This window comes from Bufo bufo, chromosome 1, assembly GCF_905171765.1.
Source record: "Bufo bufo chromosome 1, aBufBuf1.1, whole genome shotgun sequence".
Lineage (NCBI taxonomy): Eukaryota > Metazoa > Chordata > Amphibia > Anura > Bufonidae > Bufo > Bufo bufo.
Genome location: NC_053389.1, coordinates 435,622,217 through 435,635,975, shown reverse-complemented (window position 1 = coordinate 435,635,975; position 13,759 = coordinate 435,622,217).

Sequence of the window (13,759 nt, the reverse complement as noted above, 5' to 3'; positions counted from 1 at the left end):
AACGGAAGAATAGATCCAGAAGGCCGAGTATGTGTCACCTTAGCACGAGCACAGGTACAACAGGCTGACACATAGTCCTTAACACATTTACGGAGCCCCGGCCACCAAAATCTGCGCGAGATGAGATCGACAATGGATCTACTCCCAGGGTGTCCAGCCAAGACAGTACAGTGATGTTCCTCAAATACCTTATGACGTAAGTCTGAAGAAACAAACAATTTCCCTGGAGGACAAGAGTCCGGTGCATCCTCTTGGGCCTCCAACACCTTAGCCTCAAGATCAGGATATAGGGCAGATATGACTATCCCTTCAGACAAAATCAGTTTTTTACCCCAGGGCGGTAGGTGACAATGAAATTAATTCTGGTGAAAAACAGCGACCATCTGGCCTGCCTTGGATTCAGTCGTTTAGCCGACTCAAGGTAAGTCAGATTTTTGTGATCAGTAATTACCGTAATAGGATGAATTGCTCCTTCCAACCAATGGCCCCATTCTTCAAAAGCCAACTTAATGGCCAGCAATTCCCTATTACGCACGTCATAATTTATTTCAGCCGTTGAGAGTTTTTTTAAGAAAAAAGCACATGGGCGCCATTTACTAGGTGAAGGACCTTGCGACAAAACTGCTCCCACCCTTATCTCGGATGCGTCAACCTCTACAATGAATGGCTGAGACACGTCCGGTTGCACCAGAATAGGGGCTGAAGCAAAACATTCCTTCACAGCTGAAAAGGCTTGTAATGCCACCTCAGACCAAACAGAGAAATCAACCCACTTTCTAGTCATGTCTGTTAAAGGTTTAACCACAGTTGAATAGTTCAAGATGAATTTACTGTAGTACTGTACAGTAGTTGGTGAATCCCAAAAACCGCATAAGCTCTTCAGATTTTCGGGTCAATCCTAGTCCAACACCGCACTGACTTTCTCGGGATCCATACGAAAACCTGAGGGTGAGAGCAGGTAACCCAGGAATTGCACTTCCTGAACAGCAAAAACACATTCTTCCATCTTCGCATACAATTTATTCTCTCTTAGGATCTGTAACACCTGTCTCACATGATTCTTATGAGTCTCCATGTCTGGACAATAAATTAGTATGTCATCCAGATATACAACAACAAATCTCCCCGCTAGATGATGAAAGATGTCATTGATAAAGTGTTGAAAAACCGCTGGAGCGTTGTTTAACCCAAAGGGCATGACCAGGTTTTCAAAATGACCCTCAGGAGTATTAAATGCGGTCTTCCACTCATCCCCCTCCCTGATCCTTACCAGATTATATGCCCCCCTCAGATCCAATTTAGAGAACACCTTGGTACCGAAATCCGGAATCAAAGGAAGGGGGTAAGGATCACGGACGGAAAAACGGTTGAGCTCACAGAAGTCCAGACATAGTCTAAGGGTACCATCTTTTTTTTTTTACAAAGAACAATCCAGCAGCCACTGGGGATTTGGATGGTCTGATATGATCCTTCGCCAAGCTCTCAGTGATATACTCTCGCATAGCCTTTCATTCGGGCTCCGAAAGATTATACAACTGAGATTTGGGCAGTTTAGCTCCAGGAATAAGATTGACGGGACAATTATACTCCCGATGCGGGGGTAACTCCTGGTTACTACTCTCAGAAAACACATCAGAAAATTCGGAAATGAACAAGGGTAAAGTTTTAGTGGTGACCACAGAGAAAGACGCATTAAGACAGTTGTCCATGCAAACATCACTCCAATCGAGAATCTGTCTCACTTGCCAGTCGATGGTAGGGTTATGTTTGCCTAACCATGGTAAGCCCAAAACCATCGGGGCAGGCAGACCCTCCAACACATAACAAGAGACAGATTCCTGATGGAAATCACCCACTCTTAAATGGATGTCATTTACCACCTGCGACAGGCATTTTTGGGTAAGAGTTGCAGAATCAATTGCAAAGACAGAAATGCTTTTCTCTAGTGCACTAGTAGTCAACTCATGAATACGAACAAACTGTCCATCAATCAGGTTAACCCCAGCTCCACTGTCGATAAATACTTTGATTTCCACAGTTTTGGACTCTAGCGCCACCTCAACAGACATCGGGTACTACCAGTAAATGACAAAAGTACGTTTTTTTGCTCCCCCCCACACCAATAGTAATTTGGGGATTAAGCTTCTTTTTTTTTTTGTTTACACCTTGACACTGAATGTACAGACAAATAATCACTAAATGTCCATTCTTTCCACAACAAAAACAGACTCCCTTCATATGACCACAGCTCGTACCAGAAGTCCCAGGAGTAGCTCCCCCCAACTGCATAGGCTCCTCACAAGGCGTAACCACAAGTGTCTCTTTACCATAAGTGTCAAAGGAAGCCGTCACCTTATTTGACAGTACGTCCTGAGGGTGAGGACCCTTAGATCTCCCCCTCAAGCGTCTATCCAGACATACAGCAAGGGACAGAGCTGCTTCCAATGACTCAGGTTTTTCATGAAAGGCCAAAGCGTCCTGCAGCCTCTCAGATAGACCCTGACAGAACTGGCTATGGATCATTACACTCCGTATCCGTAGCCCATCTCCTAAATTCAGAGCAATAGATTTCCGCGGAGCGTTCTCCCTGCCATAAACCACGTAACTTGGTCTAAGCCTGAGAGATCCGATTCGGGTGATCATAAATAAGACCCAAGGCTCTAAAACATTTATCTACCGACTGGAGGGACGGTGAACCAGTCGGCAGAGAAAAAGCCCAAGACTGTGCATCATCCTTAAGCACAGAAATAATCATACCCACACGTTGACACTCATCCCCAGAAGAGTATGGACGCAGCTTAAAGTAAAACTTACACGATTCCCTGAACCAAATAAAATTGTCACTAGCCCCAGAAAATCTGTCCGGGAGGGCAACCTTAGGTTCAGAGCAGGCCTGGTACCCACCATCAGAACCAGCTGCCTGTGGTCTCTGAATCCGTAAGACTGTCGCGCGGAGGTCAGCTATCTCCAAAGACAGTCCCTGCAGCTGCTGACCAGTACAGACATAGGTTCCATAGCTGCCCTGACCTGAACGAGATGGCGGTTTATATGGCAGTAGATAATGTCACGATCAGTGTGGGGGGGGGGGACTCCACACTGAACACAGGAGGGAAGGAGAACAGTAACTGGGCCTGGAAACTAGGGTAGAAACAGGTCACCTCCTACACAACCCTAATCCGGGCCCCAACTATCTATCAATATGAATAGACCCTGAAGGTAGGAATATTCATATGCAGGATACCTAGGCCTTTATATCCCTATAAGGCCCTGGAAAAGGTTAGGACCAGAGACAACCCATTCCTCCCCAGATGGACGAAGGAAGTCTCTGTCTCAGGCCCAGATACAAACAAAGAATATAACAAACACAAACAAATGCAACACTTAACTTCTGTAGAGACAGACGAGCAGGAACACCAGAGACAAACTCACACCAGCTCAGCCAAACCCAATTGAAGCGGTCTACCGCATAGTCAGAAGGGTTGGGTCAGACTATAAAGGGTAGAAGTGATGACCACTGAGCATCAGGTGAGAAAATGGAAGTGGTCATTAACCCTATCAACACTGAATCAAAAGAAATCAAGGAGGCTGTTAGATTAATCCACGCTCAGCCAATCTCCTTGATTTCCTCACATCAGTCACCTGAGGGACTGTGACAGATACACAGGTCACAGTAGTGAGTCAGCATTACAATAGAGCCAAATACAGCACCACATACTTCTTACATTTAATGACATGTCCTGTCATGTAGACCTTCTCTTTCCTCTTCTTCTCCGGTTGACCCAGACTGCCATGACTAATTCTTTCAGCCGCATCTTGTCTCTACAGAATTTGTTACACAGACACATTAGATCATCATCCTGCTGCCACTCCCAATACTGTGCCCACTGTGCTCCCCAATGCCCCAAGTACTATACTGCTGACATAATAGTTACCCCCTTCCCCAGTAGACATAATTGGGGTCATTTTTCAAACTGATGTAAAGCAGAATTGGCTTAGTTGCCCAAAGCATATCAGATTCCACCTTTTGTTTTTCAAAGGAGCTGTCAAAAATGAAATATCTCGGGGGCGTGGCTAGCCGCTAGCCTGCATGGCCACACATTAGAAGAGCTCCAGCAACACCTCAGCTTTGACTAAGCCTATCCCTCTCATTTCGACTTGCCATCCTGCTAATTGTGTTGTAGACACCCCATGATGACCAGGGGAAAAAGGGCACACAAAGCACAAGGTAAACTGGACTTTTACTTTGATTAAAATCAGACCACAATGGTACAGCCGTAGAGAAAGGCTCGAGCTCACAATCCACTCCACCAGCGTCTCCGTCCCCTGAGACGATTAAAGAGACAGAGCAAGGGCAGCGGAGAACAAATATCCTCGTCTCCTCTCACCAGTCTCCTCTACCACCGGCCATGGCCTCCTGATACTCTCCGCTGGCCGGGGAGGCAGATGCCGCTGAAGATGCAGATGGAATTGGAAGGGCGATGCCATCTTCCCCATCAGACAGCCCCGCCAAGGTCTACAGGAGGTAAGTCCACTGCAAGGGGCCCCCGTATCTAATATCCCTGACTCTTTTGCTAAATCATCTGCCTCCATCCAGGCCTCTGATAAGCCAGCGTCAGTTTCCCTTATCAAAGAGCTGCTGTTAGCTTTCAGCCACTTCTTACACCAAGACATTACTAAGCTGGACACTCCACTTCAGGCCAAACTCCATGACTTATCTGGCAGAGTAAAGTTGTTGAGGATGTCATGATATTAATGTGAAGCCATTTTGAGGATGTCATGATATTAATGTGAAGCCATTACAATATGGCGCTGGCACCTAGATGTTTACATAGTTTACATACCAAAGTTTGTAAAATAATGCACAGATGCCAAGTGTTATCTCTTTTCTTGTTTTTGTATTTTAGCCAATGAAACAATGGCATGAGCCTCAGTAAAGGAACGCCCTCTCTGATTATATAAAAACTGCTTAACTTCCTGTAATAAATGAGTTCTGCTTTGATACTTGCTTAGTGTCAGTGTGGTCTTTCCGTGCACAATAAACTATCAGCTCGTAATTTGGAGCAGTTTGTGTGCATTCAAAATAAAGCATGTGGAGCATAAAATGGGCGAATTTGCAAGCTCCCATAATCACCTTATTGACTCTCACTATGACCTGACAGAGGAGGTTGAGTCACTGATTTAGAAGACCGGTCCCGCAGGAACAATATAAAATTCAGGGGCATTGCAGAAGATGTTCCTCGTTCAGAATTGTTGTCATTTGTACAATCTCTCTTAAAACAGATATAGATGTAATCCACGAGACATTGTTCTCCACTTAGTAGCCATTGACCAGGTCGGCTATGTGCAAGGACGCCAAGCATTTGATAACACGAGTAGAGTACTAAACATCCTGGATTATGTAGATTGTAACCGCATTCCTGGTTGCACTGGACACCGAGAAAGCATTTGACAGAGTTAACTTGTCCTTTGTCTTCTCAGTATTAGCTAAGCTAGGTTTCAGCGAAGATTTAATATGTTGTATTAAGGCATTATACTCCATGCCAACGGCAAAGGTCTTTGTTAATGGCACCCTTCAGACGGCCGTATGTTTTGTTCCGCACCCGTGGGACTGCAAAAGATGCAGACAGCACACTGTGTCCTGTCCAGATCAGTTGTTCTGTTCCGCGGCTCCGCAAAAAGGATAGAGCATGTCCTATGTTTGTCAGTAAAACTAGGCTCTGTGGACCCATTCAAATCTATGGATCCGCAAAAAACGGAATGCATACGGAACATATTCCGTATGCATTCCATTTTTTTGCGGATCAGTCTCCGCCAAATTTTATAGCCTGCCCTCTAAAATGCAACTTTTCAGTAATTAAAACTGTCTAGACTAGCTAGAAGTCTTGCATTTGAGTTTTCAACTGCATGGTACCATCACAACGTCTTTTGCAGTGGACAAAATGATAATTCTTATCCAAGTTAGACCGAAGATCTGGGATCCTCGCAGAGACCTCTACCATGACCGAATCCGAAAGGATCTGTCATGGGAGGAGGTCACTCAAGAACTAATGTCCAGTGAGTGGGAGATTGCTGATTCCAAGCAAAAGAAAAAATATGGTGTAGAGGGAAGTGGAGGGTTTATGTATATATGTCCCCAGTAAAGAGATATATATATATATATATATATATATATATACTGTATATATATATATTTAATATATATATGTATATATATATATACACTCACCTAAAGAAATATTAGGAACACCTGTTCTATTTCTTATTAATGCATTTATCTAGTCAACCAATCACATGGCAGTTGCTTCAATGCATTTAGGGGGGTGGTCCTGGTCAAGACAATCTCCTGAACTCCAAACTGAATGTCAGAATGGGAAAGAAAGGTGATTTAAGCAATTTTGAGCGTGGCATGGTTGTTGGTGCCAGACGGGCCGGTCTGAGTATTTCACAATCTGCTCAGTTACTGGGATTTTCACACACAACCATTTCTAGGGTTTACAAAGAATGGTGTGAAAAGGGAAAAACATCCAGTATGCGGCAGTCCTGTGGGCAAAAATGCCTTGTGGATGCTAGAGGTCAGAGGAGAATGGGCCGACTGATTCAAGCTGATAGAAGAGCAACGTTGACTAAAATAACCACTCGTTACAACCGAGGTATGCAGCAAAGCATTTATAAAGCCACAACACGCACAACCTTGAGGCGGATGGGCTACAACAGGAGAAGACCCCACCGGGTACCACTCATCTCCACTACAAATAGGAAGAAGAGGCTACAATTGGCACGAGCTCACCAAAATTGGACTGTTGAAGACTGGAAAAATGTTGCCTGGTCTGATGAGTCTCGATTTCTGTTGAGACATTCAAATGGTAGAGTCCGAATTTGGCGTAAACAGAATGAGAACATGTATCCATCTTCTGATGGCTACTTCCAGCAGGATAATGCACCATGTCACAAAGCTCAAATCATTTCAAATTGGTTTCTTGAACATGACAATAAGTTCACTGTACTAAAATGGCCACCACAGTCACCAGATTTTAACCCAATAGAGCATCTTTGGGATGTGGTGGAACGGGAGCTTCGTGCCCTGGATGTGCATCCCTCAAATCTCCATCAACTGCAAGATGCTATCCTATCAATTTGGGCCAACATTTCTAAAGAATTCTATCAGCACCTTGTTGAATCAATGCCACATAGAATTAAGGCAGTTCTGAAGGCAAAAGGGGGTCCAACACCATATTAGTATGGTGTTCCTAATAATTCTTTAGGTGAGTGTATATATATATATATATATATATATACAGTTGCAAGTAAAAGTATGTGAACCCTTTGGAATTATATGGATTTCTGCACAAATTGGTCATAAAATGTGATATGATCTTCATCTAAGTCACAACAATAGACAATCACAGTCTCCTTAAACTAATAACACACAAAGAATTAAATGTTACCATGTTTTTATTGAACACACCATGTAAACATTTACAGTGCAGATGGAAAAAGTATGTGAACCTCTAGACTAATGACATCTCCAAGAGCTAATTGGAGTGAGCTGTCAGCCAACTGGAGTCCAATCAATGAGATGAGATTGGAGGTGTTGGTTACAGCTGCCCTGCCCTATAAAAAACACACACCAGTTCTGGGTTTGCTTTTCACAAGAAGCATTGCCTGATGTGAATGATGCCTCGCACAAAAGAGCTCTCAGAAGACCTACGATTAAGAATTGTTGACTTGCATAAAGCTGGAAAGGGTTATGAAAGTATCTCCAAAAGCCTTGCTGTTCATCAGTCCACGGTAAGACAAATTGTCTATAAATGGAGAAAGTTCAGCACTGCTGCTACTCTCCCTAGGAGTGGCCATCCTGTAAAGATGACTGCAAGAGCACGGCGCAGACTGCTCAATGAGATGAAGAAGAATCCTAGAGTGTCAGCTAAAGACTTACAAAAGTCTCTGGCATATGCTAACATCCCTGTTAGCGAATCTACGATACGTAAAACACTAAACAAGAATGGATTTCATGGGAGGATACCACAGAGGAAGCCACTGCTGTCCAAAAAAAACATTGCTGCACGTTTGCAGTTTGCACAAGAGCACCTGGATGTTCCAAAGCAGCACTGGCAAAATATTCTGTGGACAGATGAAACCAAAGTTGAGTTGTTTGGAAGAAACACACAACACTATGTGTGGAGAAAAAGAGGCACAGCACACCAACATCAAAACCTCATCCCAACTGTGAAGTATGGTGGTGGGGGCATCATGGTTTGGGGCTGCTTTGCTGCGTCAGGGCCGGGACGGATTGTTATCATCGAAGGAAAAATGAATTCCAAAGTTTATCAAGACACTTTTCAGGAGAACTTAAGGCCATCTGTCCACCAGCTGAAGCTCAACCGAAGATGGGTGTTGCAACAGGACAACGACCCAAAGCATAGAAGTAAATCAACAACAGAATGGCTTAAACAGAAGAAAATACGACTACTGGAGTGGCCCAGTCAGAGTCCTGACCTCAACCCAATTGAGATGCTGTGGCATGACCTCAAGAAAGCGATTCACACCAGACATCCTAAGAATATTGCTGAACTGAAACACTTCTGTAAAGAGGAATGGTCAAGAATTACTCCTGACCGTTGTGTACGTCTGATCTGCAACTACAGGAAACGTTTGGTTGAAGTTATTGCTGCCAAAGGAGGTTCAACCAGTTATTAAATCCAAGGGTTCACATACTTTTTCCATCTGCACTGTAAATGTTTACATGGTGTGTTCAATAAAAACATGGTAACATTTAATTCTTTGTGTGTTATTAGTTTAAGCAGACTGTGATTATCTATTGTTGTGGCTTAGATAAAGATGAGATCACATTTTATGACCAATTTGTGCAGAAATCCATATTATTCCAAAGGGTTCACATACTTTTTCTTGCAACTGTATATATACACTGCTCAAAAAAATAAAGGGAACACTTAAACAACACAATGTAACTCCAAGTCAATCACACTTCTGTGAAATCAAACTGTCCACTTAGGAAGCAACACTGAGTGACAATCAATTTCACATGCTGTTGTGCAAATGGGATAGACAACAGGTGGAAATTATAGGCAATTAGCAAGACACCCCCAATAAAGGAGTGGTTCTGCAGGTGGTAACCACAGACCACTTCACAGTTCCTATGCTTCCTGGCTGATGTTTTGGTCACTTTTGAATGCTGGCGGTGCTTCCACTCTAGTGGTAGCATGAGACGGAGTCTACAACCCACACAAGTGGCTCAGGTAGTGCAGCTTATCCAGGATGGTACATCAATGCGAGCTGTGGCAAGAAGGTTTGCTGTGTCTGTCAGCGTAGTGTCCAGAGCATGGAGGCGCTACCAGGAGACAGGCCAGTACATCAGGAGACGTGGAGGAGGCCGTAGGAGGGCAACAACCCAGCAGCAGGACCGCTACCTCCGCCTTTGTGCAAGGAGGAACAGGAGGAGCACTGCAAGAGCCCTGGAAAATGACCTCCAGCAGGCCACAAATGTGCATGTGTCTGCTCAAACGGTCAGAAACAGACTCCATGAGGGTGATATGAGGGCCCGACGTCCACAGGTGGGGGTTGTGCTTACAGCCCAACACCGTGCAGGACGTTTGGCATTTGCCAGAGAACACCAAGATTGGCAAATTCGCCACTGGCGCCCTGTGCTCTTCACAGATGAAAGCAGGTTCACACTGAGCACATGTGACAGACGTGACAGAGTCTGGAGAAGCCGTGGAGAACGTTCTGCTGCCTGCAACATCCTCCAGCATGATCGATTTGGCATTGGGTCAGTAATGGTGTGGGGTGGCATTTCTTTGGAGGGCCGCACAGCCCTCCATGTGCTCGCCAGAGGTAGCCTGACTGCCATTAGGTACCGAGATGAGATCCTCAGACCCCTTGTGAGACCATATGCTGGTGCGGTTGGCCCTGGGTTCCTCCTAATGCAAGACAATGCTGGACCTCATTTGGCTGGAGTGTGTCAGCAGTTCCTGCAAGACGAAGGCATTGATGCTATGGACTGGCCCGCCCGTTCCCCAGACCTGAATCCAATTGAGCACATCTGGGACATCATGTCTCGCTCTATCCACCAACATCACGGTGCACCACAGACTGTCCAGGAGTTGGCAGATGCTTTAGTACAGGTCTGGGAGGAGATCCCTCAGGAGACTGTCCGCCACCTCATCAGGAGCATGCACAGGCGTTGTAGGGAGGTCATACAGGCACGTGGAGGCCACACACACTACTGAGCCTCATTTTGACTTGTTTTAAGGACATTACATCAAAGTTGGATCAGCCTGTAGTGTGTTTTTCCACTTTAATTTTGAGTGTGACTCCAAATCCAGACCCCCATGGGTTGAAAAATTTGATTTCCATTTTTTTTTTTTTGTGTGATTTTGTTGTCAGCACATTCAACTATGTAAAGAACAAAGTATTTCAGAAGAATATTTAATTAATTCAGATCTAGGATGTGTTATTTTTGTGTTCCCTTTATTTTTTTGAGCAGTGTATATATATATATATATATATATATATATATATATATATATATATATACCCCTGAAAGGCCAGTTGGGGTATATGTTTGCATTCAGGTATATATATATATATATTGTAAGGGATCATCTATTTTCGGGGGGGGTCACAAGTCACACTTGCAAATATCTTCGCAGACACGGTTATAATGTCCAAACTCTTGCTATATTTCAGACACTTCAGCAAAGGACAGGTTACGAAGTCGCAGATTCAACTTATCACATGTGACATCCACACAAAATAACAAACCCTTGCCTGGCTAGGCTCTAACTAAGCACATAAACGTATCCCTGACTCACCTAGAGAGCCCTGTTCCCACATGGAACACAAATGCGGCTTTCCTCCGCCATACAGTCCAGCCACCTCCAGGCTGTGACACTTCAATACCTTTAGGGAGATTGTGGCCCAGTAGTCCTCCCGACTCTGGCCTCATGATCCTTGTTTCACAGCCGTCACCGCATTCCCAAAAGTTCAGGCTATCGCCCAGCCTCATGGCCCCTCAGCCAACCCGGCTGAGACCACTCACACAGAGCCTCTGCTCCACACACTTCCCCCAGACTGACATACTGGGAGGCGCTTTATGCCGGCCTGATTACAGCAGGCCTCAACTGCGATCACCTCAGGTAGAAGGGAATACCCGTGCCGGAAGGGTGGGAATTGGCAGATCCCACTGCCAAGCCTACCCGCCAAGCCAATTAAAATCCAGCCCAGAATTAATAAACAAAACTGTCTCAGCAAAATATGCTTTGCTGAGACTACTGCAACTCTCTGGATTTTAGTTGTCTCACCCATCTGAGGTACCTGAGTGGGACATACACGCCTTCCAGCACTGTTCACATTATGCGCTTTATGCCGGCCTGATTACAGCAGGCCTCAACTGCGATCACCTCAGGTAGAAGGGAATACCCGTGCCGGAAGGGTGTGAATTGGCAGATCCCACTGCCAAGCCTACCCACCAAGCCAATTAAAATCCAGCCCAGAATTAATAAACAAAACTGTCTCAGCAAACTATGCTTTGCTGAGACTACTGCAACTCTCTGGATTTTAGTTGTCTCACTTATCTGAGGTACCTGAGTGGGACATACACGCCTTCCAGCACTGTTCACATTACCACACTATATACATATATGCCCCTGTAACTTATATACATATCTATATATATACTTATATGCCACCAGTAATGCCCCCCAATGCGCACAATCAGTTGCACATAATGGTATGCCTTTAAACTTAGCCTTGTTGAATGCTCACACTAGGTGTTATAAAGTCAGCGTGGTGTGTGTGGGTAATAAGGGAAGGGTCCGGCATGACTGTCTCAATAATCGTTTATTACACCCATTACAGTAGTAGATGATGGTTGTAAAGTATGTCTGCAATTTAGATGAACGAGTTTCACAAAGGTTGGGGGAAGTGGCCTAATACTGCATGGGCTAGTGGCTGTGCCCATCTTTGCAAAACCACAACTGGCAAAGGGGCATACTATGACCATTATATTTAACACTGGTCTCAAGATTTTAACCACTTTTCTTAAAAAAATTAAGATGTAACACAAAACATGGTTAATCTTTAATTAGAAACAGAAACATTTGATTTCTTTTCACTTTGTGATTTCCATGGTATGAGGTATTCGTCAGCATTTTGAATCAAGTTTTTTTGTTTTGTTTTTTCAAACTAATGTGGTAATTTTTCTAACTTTGTGTAAAGTCGAACTGTCTAATTGTCCCCTTTCTAACAATCAGACTACAAATTTTCATTTTCCTAGCTATGTTCACTAATGAAATCTGATTGGTTGCTAGGGGAAAATAAGCCAGTACTGCTTAACACCAGATTACAATAAAACTTGCTTCAAAATACCTAAGCCCGCAAGCCCACGTCAAGGGTCCTCATTCTCTTGCAAGTCCCTACTCTAAACTAATATATGGGTAACTAACTAACTAAATAATTTTTGGGGAAGAAATTTGGAAACCAAATCCCAGCAAATTTCAATGATTACCACGAATCCTGTCCAACTGCCATGGTAATGCACCCTCTGAACTACTGAAGTAACCTGCATAGAGTTCCCAAACTGCTAGTGCTGCAAGTCCAGGTCCATGAAGATTTTGTTCCAGCCCAACAGAAGAAGGTGTCTGAAAATGAACCACTTCAGGTTCAGCGGGTGCATCATGAATCCCTGTGAAGTTGTGTAAAATCACACATGCTTGGATCACCAGGGTGGCATTGTCCGGACTCATTTGCAAGGATGACATGAACACTCTCCATTTATTAGAAAGTATTCCGAAAGCACATTCAATATCAACGTGCACGAGACAGACGGAAATTGAATATGCGCTTCCAGCTGGGGTGTAACTACCATAGCGGCAGACCATGCGACTGCTATGGGGCCCAGGGCAAGAGGGGGCCCAGTTGGGATCACCCCCTCTTCTACTGGAGGTGAAAACTTGGTCAGGACTCTACCTTCTAAAGGAACAACTTTTAGCAAATGAGGCAGTGGAAATGAGGCATGGTTTGATCCTTGCTATGGGGCCCTTACTTCTCTATGTACGCCACTGGCTTTCAGTAATCCAAATCGCGTCATGGAAAGGCCCGCATTATATATGGAGATAATGCAAAGCCTTCGTCTGCCACGATTACAAATGGAGCGGCTGGAGCAGAAGTGCCTGGCCATCGCCTGGGTTCTGCAAGGAGAGTTGGTTGGTTCGAAGCCATTCATCTATTCTGGAATTACAGAAGATGCAGGAGCCTGCTGTGCTTCCATAGGCCCCAATATCAACAATAATAAATCTGTAATTACTGTCAACCAAGGCCAACAGCACTACAGAAAAAAATTGCTTAAAATTATAATAACGGGAGCCTGAGTGAGGTGGCTTTCTAACATGAATGTGCTTGCCATCCGATGCTCCTATGCAGTTTGGAAACTACGTTGATAAAAACCCTCAGCGATTTGCAGCCAATCTTCCGCTTTGGGTTGGGGCATCACTGCATCTCTGAGAGATAAGTTCACACGTGTGGCAAACGATCCCAGATATGGTAGAGATTCCCTTACTGATACTCATAATGCATCAAAGCAAAAGAGTTGCCAGAAGCAAGGACCCTGTAAAAAAAAATAATAATAATTAAGTGAAAGCAAAAAACAATAACATTTAAATCCGAAAATAAGAAAATAATTACCTTAACCAGTGAAAACCGGGACTCATCCGTAAACAGAATGCCTCTCCAACATGCCAGA